This window comes from Rhinatrema bivittatum, chromosome 6, assembly GCF_901001135.1.
Source record: "Rhinatrema bivittatum chromosome 6, aRhiBiv1.1, whole genome shotgun sequence".
NCBI lineage: Eukaryota > Metazoa > Chordata > Amphibia > Gymnophiona > Rhinatrematidae > Rhinatrema > Rhinatrema bivittatum.
In genome coordinates this window covers 273,551,629-273,565,667 of record NC_042620.1, presented here as the reverse complement: position 1 = coordinate 273,565,667, position 14,039 = coordinate 273,551,629, and the positions used below count along the sequence as shown (strand labels likewise).

General features: G+C 52.1%; 1 protein-coding gene across 1 annotated transcript in view; it reads right to left on the bottom strand.

Moving 5' to 3' along the window:
• The window catches only part of MED12 (mediator complex subunit 12), a 573,790-nt gene that overhangs the window by 285,993 nt on the left and 273,758 nt on the right, over nucleotides 1-14,039 (bottom strand). The gene's annotated exons all lie outside the window — the stretch shown is intronic.

Genomic DNA, 14,039 nt, shown 5'->3' with positions numbered 1-14,039 from the left:
TGGGCAAATAGGAGATGCAATCTGCTAGCCAACTTGATAGAGTGTTGGTAACAGCAATCCCAGGCTTGTTGTCAAAGGAAACAAAAATCTGGCTTGACTTTCTATGGGCTTCAGTCTGCTCCAGATAGAAGGCCAAGTCTCTCCTGCAGTTCAGACTGTGTAGTACTTGTATATCTTGGCCTGGGAAAGAATGTTGGAAAAAAGACACCACCTTAGGTAGAAACTTAGCATGGTGTGCAGAATCTCCCTATGATGAAAACATTTTGTATAAAGTAGATAAGTCACTAGAGCATGAAGCTCAATGATTATGTGTAGAAAAGCCACTGCCATTAAAAATATGACCTTCCAGGTCACAAGAGTCAACTGGCTCAAAAGATTTCATCATCTGGGTCTGTACCACAGTAAGGTCCCAAGACACAGCGGAAGGCTTGATGAAGCAAGACCCTCATAAATCAGGCAATCAGAGCCTGAACAAAGATGGGTTACCATCTACATGGTGGTGATAGATGCCAGCTGCACTGAGAAGAACCCTTATTGAGTTAGTCTTAAGACCCTACTCAGAAACATGCAGGAAGCAACTGAGAATTTTTTGTGTGGAGCATGAGAAATGGTCTAGGATCTTTTTCTCATAGCAAAAGGTAAATCTCCACTTCAATCCACAAGACTTTCTTGTGGAGTCTTTTCTTGAAGCCAGAATATGAGAGTCATCCTCTAAAAGATCTAGATACTGTAAGATCACTCTCTTAACATCCAAGCTCTGAGAATTAGAGACCCAATGCTGGGATGATGCAGCAGTCCCTGATCCCGAATGATGAGGGTTGGGGCAGTCCCTGATCCCGAATGATGAGGGTTGGGGCATTCCCCAGCCTGATTGGTCCTTAATGAACATCTCCCACAGCAGTGAGAATCAAACCTGCCTCGGTCAAAAGGCAGTTATGAGGGACATAATCCCTTGGTCTCGTCTGAGCTTCAACAAGACTTCACAACGAGTGGAAGTTAGGCATATAGCAAGCACTGGCCCCAATCCAGGGCAAAGTCCTCTGAGGCTAGTTTGACTTGAGTCCCTTTCCAGGAACAGAAGAATGGGACCTTCCTGTTCTCAGGGAATACAAACAGATCCACTACAGTTGTTCCTGATCACAGAATATCTGGTTTGCTACCTCCCATTGCAGGGACCATTCATGGGGCTCCAGGATACAGCTCAACCTGTCTGCCAGGAAATTCTCCTCACCTGCTAAATACATGGCTCTGAGAAACATCCCCTGGGATAGGCCTAGTCCCAGATCTGAAGTCTTGACACAGGAATTACAGACCCATTCCTCTCTGCTGGTTGATGTAAAACATCCCCACTTGATTATCTGTCTAGTCGAGGATTACTTTGCTGGACAACCAGTCTGAAAGTATTCAGAGCATACCAAACAGTCTTCAGCTCCAGGAATATTTTATTAAGCAGACCAAAGGCCTTGGGTGCAGATACCCTCTATTTAGGCTCTGCCACCCCCCACCCTCCCCGAGTTGGCTGTATCCATATAGAAGACAATTTGGTTGGGAGAAATTTGGAAGGGTACATCTCTGGTCAAATTGGAATGGATTCACCACCAGGATAGGGAGTCCATGAGTGATGTCTCAAAAATCCTGAGTGGCTTGAGGCCACTGTGATCCAAGGGTCCACTGGGCTCTTCTTACATGGAGACATGCCAAGGGAGTAACATGCATTCAATGTCATAAGACCCAACAACCTCAACGTGCCCCATGCTGATGACTATTGAATCCTTTCCACTGTGGAAATCAATGTCATAGACCTATTTTGCAGGAGGAAAGCTCTTGCCTGAATCATGTTTGCAGAGCTCCTATAAACGTCAACTGAGATAATGGGCTCAAATGGGACTTGGAGTGGTTGATGACAAACCTTAGCAACTCCAACATCTGTATGGTTTTGCACATTGATTCTATGGCTCCTGCCCAAGATGTGCTCTTGACCAACCAATCGTCCAAGAAGGAACACACATGTATCCTCCAATTTGCATAGATGCATTGCCACCATGGTGAGACATTTTGTGAAGACACGTGGGGCTAATACTAGGTCAAATGATACTGGAGGTGATGATTCCCTACTACAAATCTGAGATATTTTTGGAAATCTCTCTCCTTTATAGCAAAAGGGAAAAGCAAGTTTGCTTACCATAAACTGTGTTTTCTGTAGATAGCAGGATGAATTAGCTATACTGTCTGGGACATACTCTGGGCGGCCAAGTGGCAGAGCTTCTCTTAGCAGATAGAGTTTGTGCAAGTGCACCTGCGTGTGAGTTCTCGCGCAGCTCCCAGTCTGCCTCAGTCCATTTCAAAGCAAAGATGGAAGCAAAAGAGAATGTCCAGGGAGGTGGGGTGGGTCAGCATGGCTAATTCATCCTGCTATTTATGGAAAACACCGTTTATGGTAAGCAAACTTGCTTTTTTGCCATAGATAAGCAGGGATGTATTAGCCCTGCTGTCTGGGAGTGTCCAGCTGATCATGTTGAGCATGGAGAGTCCTTAGGGCAGGTATTGCGTCAGTGAAAACATGAGTAGCGCACAAGACAGTTCTGTGTGAGGCGGACAGTCTCCCTAAGTTGTGCTTGATTTAAGGATGGTTCTACCCATGTCCGCGTCTGCCGCCGTCTGCCTGTCAAGACAGTAATGGGACGTGAAGGTATGTAGTAAGGACCAGGTTACAGCCTTGCAAATGTCCAGAATGGGCACCTCGTGCAGGTGGGCTATGGAAGCTGCCAAGCGCGAACCTGGTGAGCCTTAGGGAAAATAGCTAAGGCTTCAGATCTTTTCTGCTAGCAGAACTGTATACAATTCGAAATCCAGGATGAAAGGGTTCTCTTGGAGACCGGAAGCCCTGGAGTATTCGGTTTGAAGGAGACGAAAAGCTGGGAGGCTCTGCGATCAGAGTCCAATGCTTATAGCAAGCTAGTGCACGTTTGCAGTCCAATGTGTGAAGCCATTGTTCGTTATCATTCCTGTGCGGCTTCGGATAGAAGGTTGACAGAGTGATGGTCTGGTTTAGATGGAAAACGGAGACCACTTTGGGAAGGAACGCTGGATGCGTAAGTAGTGTCACTTTGTCATGGTAGAATTGCAGGTACAGGGAGTAGTGAACCAGTGCCTGTACTTCACTGACACACCGTGCCGAGGTGAGGCAGACGAGGAAGAGCACCTTCTAGGAGAGGTATCGTGGATGGCAACTGTCCAGAGGTTCAAAGGGCGGTAGCATTAATTGTTCCAGAACCACATTGAGGACCCATGGTACCAGAGATTTGTGGATGGGCAGTCGCAGCTGCATGAATCTGGAGATTAATGAGTGGTACGAAACTGGTGATGGTAGGTTGCGATGACTCTGACCGACGCCGTCACCAACCCCGCTCGGTAGAGAAGGTGAAGGTAATCCAGCAATCATTCTGAAGAACAGGATAATGGGTCCACGCCATGCTCTGCACACCAAGAGGAGTATTGGATCCATTTCCCTTGATAGTTCCTCCTCGTGGAGGGTTTCTTGGAAGAGACCAGGATGTCCTGAAGTTGTGGGGATAGGTTTAAGTGGTTGAGTGCCACCCATTCAATCTCCACGTAGTGAGATGCAGAGAGTGACGGAGGGAGTGTAGCAGGGAACCCCCTTCCAGGGTGAGTAGGTCTGAGCTGTGGCCGAGTGGTACTGGTTTGTCTATGGAGAGTCGAACTAGATACGCTTACCAAAGTTGTCTCGGCCATGCTGGTGCTATGAGGATGAGATCGGCCTTACCCGCAATGCATTTCTGAACTGTCTGAGCAATTAGAGGTATGGGGAGGGTAAGCATATAGGAGGCCTTCCATCCATGAGATGAGGAACGTATCCTGTGCCAGGTGTTGGGTGCTGGGGTACACCGAGCAGTAGGCCTGCGCCTTGCAGTTGTGTTCTATAGCAAAAAGATCAACGCAAGGAAGACCCCAAATTTGAAAGTCTTTCGCCATGCCCTGCTGAAGTTCCCACTCATGAGGGTGGAAGATTCTGCTTAGTCTGTCTGCTCTGGAGTTCTGTATCCCCTGTAGATACGTGGCTTGCAACATGATGGAGTGGTGTTCCATCCATTCCAGGATCTGAACCATTTCCTTGCACAACCTCCAAGAACCGGACTCTCCTTCCTTGTTGACGAAGAACATTGCGACTTGGTTGTATGTGTGGACTATTACAGCTTTCCCCGAAGGAAGGTCTCGAAGGTGCGAAGTGCATTGCTGATGGCTCAAAGTTCCAGAAGGTTGATTTGCTGCACCCGCTCCCAAGTGGACCATAGCCCCTGAGTTTGAAGCTGGGCTAGGTGGGCGCCCCATCCCCTGTTCCATGCAGCAGTGGTGAAGACTACATGATGGGTTGGGGGGGGCGGAGAGGTGCTCCCGCCGCGAGCACAAACAGGTTCAGCCACCACCTTATTTCCTGTTTCATGCTGCATGTGAGGAGGACTTGTCTGGATAGGGGGTGGCGGAATTGGTACCATTGAAATTTCAAGCCCCATTGGAGCCGGCGCATGTGCAGGCGGGTGCATGGAACTGCATAGATGGATGCTGCCATGTGTCCCAGGATTGTCAGGATTTGTCAAGCAGAGGCGCTGGTGTCTCCGTAGAGATGAGCAGCCAGTGTCCGGAGGGTGAGGGACCTGGATTCCGGAAGGAATGCTCTGTCCAGCTTTGTCTTGATGTAGGCCCCCAATGAATTGTAGGGCCTGAGAAGGTTGCAGTTTGGATTTTTCGCAAATGATGAGCAATCCTAGGCTGTCCAGGCAGCGGATAGTCGTCAATAGGTTGCTGCTCAGGGTGGGAGGATTGGGAGCCACTAGTAGCCAGTCATTTAGGAAAGGAAACAGCTGGATCCCCTGTTTCCGGAAATAGGCCACAGCTACCGCTAGATACTTTGTGAAGACACTCCGGGCTGATGAGAGGCCAAAGGGGAGCACTTTGTATTGGAAGTGGCACCCATTGGCCGTGAAACATAGGTATCGCCAGGGCGCAGGGTGCATAGGGATATGGGACTAAGCATCCTTAAGGTCGCGTGAAAACATCCAATCGTTGGGGTGGAGGAAGGGCAGGATGGACTTGAGGGAAGTCATCTTGAACTTCTCTTGGGCTAGGAATCTGTTGTGAGATCAGAGGTCCAAGATGGGACACAGGCCTCTCGATTTCTTGGAAATGAGGAAATATTGGTAGTAGAATTCCTGATGATACTGGGAGGCAGGGACTCTGCAGATGGATCATTGAAGCAGCAGCTTGCTTATCTCCTCTTTCAGGAGTTGATTGCTTTGCGAGTCGACTTGCTTTGGACGTACCGTGTGGGGGAGGGATGGGATGGATGCGAAGTTTAGATTGTAGCCTTCCTCGATTATCTTCAGCACCCAACGGTCAGAGGTGATCGCTTCCCACAACGTGAGGAAATTGGAAAGTATCCCTCCACTGGTAGAGGCAGGGGTGGCCCCGCCTTCTCTAAAAGCCTTGAATGGGTTTAGTGGCATTGTTGTCTTGGGGAGGATGGGGTTGCTGTGGGGGATGCTGGCATGAGCAATTCGCCGGCTGCTGAGGTGGTTGCGGCCGGGCCAGCGGATAAGGCTGAGGATGGAAGGGCGGATAAGGCTGGTAGGAATGCCTCTGGAAGTAAGGTTTCCTGTAGCTAGGGTAGTAACACCTGGTGGATACAGCGACATCACAGCCACCTTTTGCTCCTTAGGTTGTGCCACTGTTTTGTGCAACTTGACCCCAAAGAGGTTGTCAGGAAGACATGGGAGGTCCGCCAACTTCTCGTGCACATCTCAAATTTCACTTGCATGGAGCCACGCTAGATGGCGGGCTGCAATGGCATTTGCCATGGTCCGGGCAGACAAGTCAAAGGCCTCGTAGATGGGATGGAGCAAGTGCTGGAGGCCTTCGTCCAGGTCATGGAATTGATATGGTGGGCGATTATCCAGGGAGGCCTCTTGTAACAGGGGCTTCAGCAATTGTAAGCAATCGTATAGGTATTGAGTTATATAGAATTGATGCAGTTGGATCTTCGCACTGAGCATGCCCAACTGGAAGGCCCGCTTGCCAAAATCGTCCAGGTATTTAGAATCCATCTCCGGGGGAGGGGGGGGTGTTGAAGTGCAGCCGTGATTTTTTTGCTCTTTGCATTGCGGATTCAACTAAGACCGAGGCGAGAGGTAGTTGCAAGGCGTTGTAGAAGGGCCATTGCCTCATGCAGAATTTGAGGTCGATCTTGCAGAATGTCGATCTTGCAGGATGTGGGTAGACCAGTGAAGGGAGACTCCCATGTCCTGGTCATCACGGCATCCAGGACTGCATGCGAGGACAAAGCAGTGGGCTCCGACGGTGCCTCAAAAATCTTTAATATGCCGAGGACCTCTGTTCGGGGGTCTGATATCTTCCTGGTTTCGACGTTCTATCTGTGTCCTACCTTCTCCACAAATTTCGAGTAAGAAAGATCCTCCGGAGGGGCGACAGGTTCCGGTTGATCTTCCAGGGGACCTGAAGGGTAGCCGGTCAAGGATCCCGGAGAGGTAGATGGAGGCCAATGAGGCAAGCCTTTTGTGGATGGAGAGTTGGGAGAGTCTGGGCTGATGGAACGAGGCCTCAGGCTAAGGCTATCTTGTGGTGAAGGAGGAGCCTCGAGAGGGGCCGGAGGTTGTGCTCCGCCGGAGCGCCTGCCTTGCTGTTCCACCGTAGAGAGGAATTGGGACAAGATCATGGAGATCTGGAACATGGCTTGGGATGCCAGGGTATCCTGGGAGACAGACGGTAGACTCTTGGGGGCTGAGATGCCTGGATATGAGAAGCACTGCAAAGAGAAAGGCGCTTAAGGTTTCTTAGGCATAGGCACCATTATGGCAGACAGTGCATTTGAGCAGAGGCTGGAGGCGTGAGTCTATTTTTTTAGCACATACAAAAATATTAGGCGCCCAACCTAGGCATCCAAAAATTAATCACCCAACACTTAGGCATCTCACCCCCTAGGTATCCAAAACGTAAGCGTCCCAAAAATAAGTGCCGTAAAACAATTTAAATGAACAATAAAACCTGTGCGCACAGGTAAATGTGTGGCCACTTAAGCTGCCACTTAACATAGACGCACATAATACAAGGCCCAACTAAGTTTCCAAAAACTGGACGCACAACCAGCATACACAGCTAGACACAGACTCCAAACTGACAATCTTATGGAGGACAACTTTAGAAAGTGCACAAAATGCTGTTGCGGGGTACCACACGGTGCGCAGCGAAAAAGCCTCAGATAGGAAAATTAGTTTCTTACCTGATAATTTTCGTTCCTGTAGTACCAAGGATCAGTCCAGGACACCTGGGTTGTGACTCCGCACCAGTAGATGGAGACAGAGCAAGACCTGTCGGCTCAGCCATATATGACAGTGTGCCAGCCACAGCCCTTCAGTCTTACGAAATGTCAAAGTAGAAACATGAACCCAGTAACCTTGACTAAAATTAACTTAACCAGGGAGCAAAACAAAACCCCCACTGGAACAGAGCTCCCTTAACCGAGGGAGCGAAACAAGGAATCGGATTAGGCAATCGACCACGAGCGGGCTCTCCGTTACTCCGAAAACAGCAATGCGGGCGGGATCCTGGACTGATCCTTGGTACTACAGGAACGAAAATTATCAGGTAAGAAACTAATTTTCCTTTCCCTGTACGTACCAGGATCAGTCCAGGACACCTGGGATGTACCAGAGCCAACTTACCGAGGGTGGGAAGCAGAGAGTCTCGCTCGGAGTACCCTCTCTCCAAAATCCCCGGAATCAGTAGCCTGAACATCCAACCGGTAGCGTCTAATGAAGGTGTGTAACGACTTCCAGGTAGCCGCCCTGCAAATCTCGAGGCGACACCTGAGAAGATTCCGCCCAAGACGCAGCGTGGGAACGTGTCGAGTGAGCTCTGAGACCCACGGGAACCGGCTTTCTCCGCACCACGTACGCTGAGCCAATGGCCTCCTTGAGCCAACGGGCAATCGTCGTGCGGGACGCTGCGGCACCTTTCTTTGGACCAGAAAATAGAACAAAAAGATGATCTGTCACTCGAAAAGGATTAGTGACCTCCAGATAGCGAAGGAGGGACCTTTGCACATCTAGCTTTCGTAAGTCCCTCATTTCCGGATCTGAGGACTTCCCAACCACGAAAGCGGGAAGCTCAACCGATTGATTCAAATGAAACGCCGACACGACTTTAGGCAAAAAGGAAGGAACCGTGCGCAAGGAGACTCCTGAGTCGGAAATGCGCAAGAACGGCTCCCTACAGGATAGAGCCTGCAACTCTGAAACACGCCGTGCCGAAGCAATCGCCACCAGGAATACCGTCTTCAACGTGAGATCTTTAATAGTTGACCGCTTCAAGGGCTCAAACGGCGGAGGAGAGAACCCAATTAAGGTTCCAAGACGGACAGGGATGACGCAATGGAGGACGGAGATGCTTCGCTCCCCGAAGAAACCTGGAAATATCCGGGTACAGGGCCAGGGGAAACCCCTGAACCTTACCTCGCAAGCAACCAAGCGCCGCAACCTGTACTCGGCAGGGAGCTGCACGCCAATCCTTTGGCAAGACCAGCCTGGAGAAAAGCGAGGATATCGGAGACGGAGGCTGACGTGGGAACCACCCCACGCTTCACGCACCAGTCCTCAAAGACCACCCAGACTCGGACATACGCCAAAGACGTAGACTGCTTCCGGGACCGCAACAGCGTGGCTACCACCGCATCTGAGTAACCTTTCCTTTTCAAGCGGTTCCTTTCAAAAGCCATGCCGCGAGACAAAAGTGATCCGCATCCTCCAAACAGACGGGGCCCTGGTGGAGGAGCCCCGTGAACCCCTGGAGACGAAGGGGGGCGTCCACCGACAACTGAATGAGATCGGCAAACCACGGACGATGAGGCCACTCCGGCGCCACCAGGATCACTTTGGACGGGTGCAGCTCTATGCGTCGGAGGATCTTGCCTATCATCGGCCACAGCGGAAACACGTACAGCAACACGTCTGTCGGCCAGGGAAGAGCCAAAGCGTCGACGCCCTCGGCCCCTCGCTCTCGGCGTCGGCTGTAAAACCGTGGGGCCTTTGCATTGTGCCACGTGGCCATCAGATCCATGTGGGGAACATCCCACGTCCTGCAGATGAGCCTGAAGGCGTCCTCCGCCAGTTCCCATTCCCCGGGATCCAGGTGATGACGACTGAGAAAATCCGCCTGGACATTTTCGACCCCAGCAATGTGAGACGCTGCGATGTAGCTGAGATGTTGCTCCGCCCAGCCTATCAACAACTGCGCCTCCTCCGCTACTAGTGGACTCCGTGTCCCGCCTTGGCAATTGATGTATGCTACGGTGGTCGCGTTGTCCGACAATATTCGCACCACCTTTCCCCGTATCAACGGCAGGAAGGACTGCAGTGCTAGGCGAGCCGCTCTGGTCTCTAGCCGATTGATGGACCACTGCGCTTGAGTCGAGGACCACCGGCCCTGTACCGACTTGCCTAGGCAAACCGCTCCCCATCCGGAGAGGCTGGCGTCCGTGGTCACTACCGTCCAGTTGGGAACTAACAGGGACACACCGCAAGTCAGGTGATCCGATACTAGCCACCATTGCAGGCTGTCCCTCGCCTGATCCGTAAGCGGCAGCGGAAGGTGGAATTCCTCTGATACCGGCTTCCAACGGGATAGCAAAGATGATTGTAATGGACGTAGATGAGCGAACGCCCAGGGGACCAACGCAAGCGTTGACGCCATAGATCCCAGAACCATCAGGTAATCGCAAACCAGCGGTAGCCGAAGAGACAATAACCGCTTGACTTGAGACTGCAGCTTGCGCGCGCGCTCCCCGGACAGGAACACCCGGCCCCGTTTCGTGTCGAAGACGGCTCCCAGATATTCCAAGGACTGGGTGGGAACTAGATGACTCTTGCTGAAGTTGACGACCCAGCCCAGGGACTGCAGCAGCTGGAGGACTCTGTCCACGGCTATCCGACACTGGCTCTCAGACTTGGCCCGGATCAACCAGTCGTCCAGGTAAGGGTGTACCAAGAAACCCTCTCGCCGAAGCTGAACAGCCACCACGACCATCACCTTTGTGAACGTACGAGGAGCCGTCGCCAGCCCGAAGGGGAGCGCCCGAAACTGATAATGACTCCCCAGGATGCAGAACCTGAGGAACCGTTGAAACGATGGCTGGATACCCACGTGGAGGTACGCTTCTGTGAGATCTAGCGAGGCCAGGTATTCGCCGGGCCGCACCGAGGCAATTACTGAGTGAATTGTCTCCATTTTGAAGTGTGGGACGCGAAGGCACCTGTTCACCGCTTTCAGATCCAAAATCGGTCTGGACGTGCCGTCTTTCTTTGGAACGATGAAGTAAATCGAGTAACGGCCCATGCCCTGCTGACGGACCGGGCAGGGGAAATGGCTCCCAACCTTTCTAGGCGCCCGAGGGTCCCTAGCACGGCCGCCCTCTTCTCTGGATGTTTGCAGGGTGACACCAGGAATCTGTCTGATGGGATTCGAGCAAAATCTAAAGCGTAACCGTGTCTTATCACGTCGAGAACCCAGTGATCCGACGTGACCTTGACCCATTCCTCGAGAAATAACATCAACCTCGCCCCGACGTTGGGAATTACGGCCTGGGGTGGAGGCGAGGAATGGGTCAACCTCATCTCATTGCGAGGCCTTGGACCCCGCTCCCGAAGGGGTTCCCCCCTGTCTACCGGATCTTTTCCCACGAAAGAACTGCGGCCACTGGGAAGACTGAGCGGAAGACGACCGGTATGCGGGACCCGAAGATCTCTGAGGACGCGACTTCCTGCTTCCACGAAAACGGGGCCTACTGGAAAAGGAGGACCGGGACCGAGACCTGTCCTCAGGCAATTTGAAAGCCCTGTTCTCGCCCAGGGAAAGCATCAAATCATCCAATTCCTTGCCGAACAACAGCTTTCCCTTAAACGGAAGCGAGCCTAGGTGAGCCTTGGAGGAGCCGTCCGCCGCCCAGTTATGAAGCCAAAGGAGACGACGCGCGGAGACAGCCGCGACCATGGCCCTAGCAGAAGTCCGCAGGAGATCGTGGAGCGCATCTGCTCCATATGCTATTGCCGCCTCTAAGCGGTCTGCCTGTGAGGCTTCCTCTTCCGAGAGGCCCGCATTTGCCTGGAGGACCTGAGCCCAACGCAAACTGGCTCTCATAGCAAAATTAGTACAAATGGCGGCCCGGACTCCTAAAGCAGATACCTCAAAGATCTTCTTGAGTTGTACTTCCAGCTTCCGGTCCTGGATATCTCTGAGGGCCGTGGCTCCTGTGACAGGGATTGTCGACCGTTTGGTCACCGCCGAAACCGCTGCGTCCACCTTCGGGATCCTTAACAGCTCCAACGCCTCCTCCAGCAGAGGATAAAGCTTGTCCATGGCCTTGGTCACCTTCAGGCCTAACTCCGGTGTATCCCATTCCTTAAACAGGATATCCGTCGACGAAAAATGGAAGGGGAAAGCCACTGCAGGGCCAGTGAGACCCAAAAGCACCGGATCCATGTTGGCCTCCTGCCGGGCGACCACCGGCGGAGCCTCGATCCCCAGCTCCTTGAGGATCACTGGGATAAGCGGGGCCAGTTCCTCCCTGCGGAAGAGGCGGACCACCTTCGGGTCATCGCCTTCCACGGCTTGCGCCCCTTTGCCCACACCGGGCGGGGTGGAACCGCCCCCTGGCGCCCCTTCGGTCCCCCGCGGGGACTCCTCGTGGGACTCCACCTCATCATAGGTGGAAGATTCACTATCCGTGTCCTGTGGGGCACCCCGCGGGGTTCGTCTCTCTTTGGTGGAACCCGGTGGGAGACCCGAAGACCCCTTGACTTTCTTCTGCTGAGGACCCGACCCCCGACCTATGCCTACGCCTGCGGCCCCCATGCTTAAGGACCTTGCGCAGCAACAACGCTAAATCATCAGAAAAAGAAGAATCGGAGGCCGAAGAATCCTCACTGTAACTAGCGTCCCGTCCCCCCGCCGGAATCGGTCGCGGGGAAAGCGGGGGGGGCAAGGCGCCATCTTCCGCGGGCACCCGCACGATTTCGCAGGCCGAATTCAAGATGGCCGACACTCCCGCGCTAAGCGGGAAGAGCTCCCTCTGGCCCCCCCCCCCCGATGCTGCTGCTACACACAGCGGCGATCGAATCGCCCGGGAACGGCCCCCCCCCGACATGGCTCGGACGGCCCCTCGCCCCCCGGGACACAGGACGCGCAAAGGCCCTCCCTTGAGAGGCGCACGTGCGCGCTGAACCGCATGCTCGGCAGGCCGACCCGCGCGGCATGAGTATCGATCGCGGCAAGAAAACGGCAGAGAACCAAAGTAGAACAAATTTAAAACAAATTTTAAAAATCCGCCCCCCAGCAAGCGGCCCCCCTCCTGTGAAACGAGACGGAGCCGCGAGGAACAGAGAGCCGGCAGGCAGAAAAAAAACCAAAACCTTTTTTTTTTTTTTTTTTTTTTTTAACATTTACTTGCCGTTGTCCACGGTCCTGAAGCCCTGTTCCAGCGGGGGTGAGTGAACCGGGCTCCCCGGTGTCACCCCCAACGCTGCCACTTGAACAGCCGGGTCCTCGACCCTGGCAGCGGCCTCAACCAGGGGGGGATGGTCCACTCAGAACCTCCCAACCCCCCTGGGAGGCAGGGCGGACCAAACTTAAAAACAGCCCTTCACAGAAAAAAAGAAACAAGAGGAGCCTGAAAAAAACTTCACTAACCAGCACTTTTAAACTTAAAACAAGAATCAAACTACCCCTAACTGACTAGCAGGACCCAGGGCAGCCGAGGCTGTGACTGCATGTGCACCATCTACTGGAGACAGAGTAAGACTGAGGGGCTGTGGCTGGCACACTGTCATATATGGCTGAGCCGACAGGTCTTGCTCTGTCTCCATCTACTGGTGCGGAGTCACAACCCAGGTGTCCTGGACTGATCCTGGTACGTACAGGGAACAGGGCCTAGCCTACAGAGTCTGCTCAACCCACCAGGCTTGCACACATCCCTCTACCTCCCATAGAGTGGGATGAACGTCAGAACAGCGCCAAGCATGGAGACCAGGAAAAAGGAGGAAGCCCTACACTACAAAAGCTTCCTTTTATGTCTCTGCAAATATCTCTCTCTCTCTATCTATATATATCTGTATATACAGGGTGGCCCATGGAAAAGTAGCCTGCCTCCAATGCACTGGTATTGAAGGCGGGCTACTTTTCCATGGGCCACCCTGTATATATAGATAGATATATATATAGATATATATATATTTTTTTTTTTTTTAAACTTACCCAAGCTCATCCTTACCTGGCTGAGTACAGAGACGGTCTCCGGTTGCAGGGGAAGAGGGCTCTGCTTCCTGCACCCACTGCCTTTCAGCTGCTTAAGCAGTTAAGTCCACGCTGGCTGAAAAACCAGCTACCAGACCAATATACTCATCTGAGGGACCACGGAAATCACCTCAGGAATTCTCAACTGTGGGAGGAACCTTGTGGTATCACCACAGGAGAGCGGGGTGAATTTAATATCCTTAATTCTCCTTTTTCAAAATGAAGCAATCTCCAGTAGGGAGATGCACGTCCACCATCTGCAGGAGACTGAGAATATTGGTAGGCTGATGTCACTGCAGGGGTATATATACTGTGACATCAGTTTGGTCCGTCTCCATCTGCTTGTAAAGGTGCACCCACTTGTTCTGGATTCATTTGACTGGATGCTAAGAAACTGAATTATCTAGTCTTCAAGATAAAAAGAAGAGGTGACATTATGTGGAAAGCTGCTGAGCACAATTAATTTCTTTTCTCTATGTGAATGCGGTAGCCAAGTTGGTCCAGCAGGCTAGAAATTAGGGGGGTGGTTATGCCTATCTGGTAGATTGAACACAGCTGGATCTGTGTCAGGCTGAGAAGAACTAGTAGTAATCAAATTAAGACTGAAAAGAACAATAAAACTATAAGAATGTGGTCCCAACCATTACATAAAGCAATTTATTTAT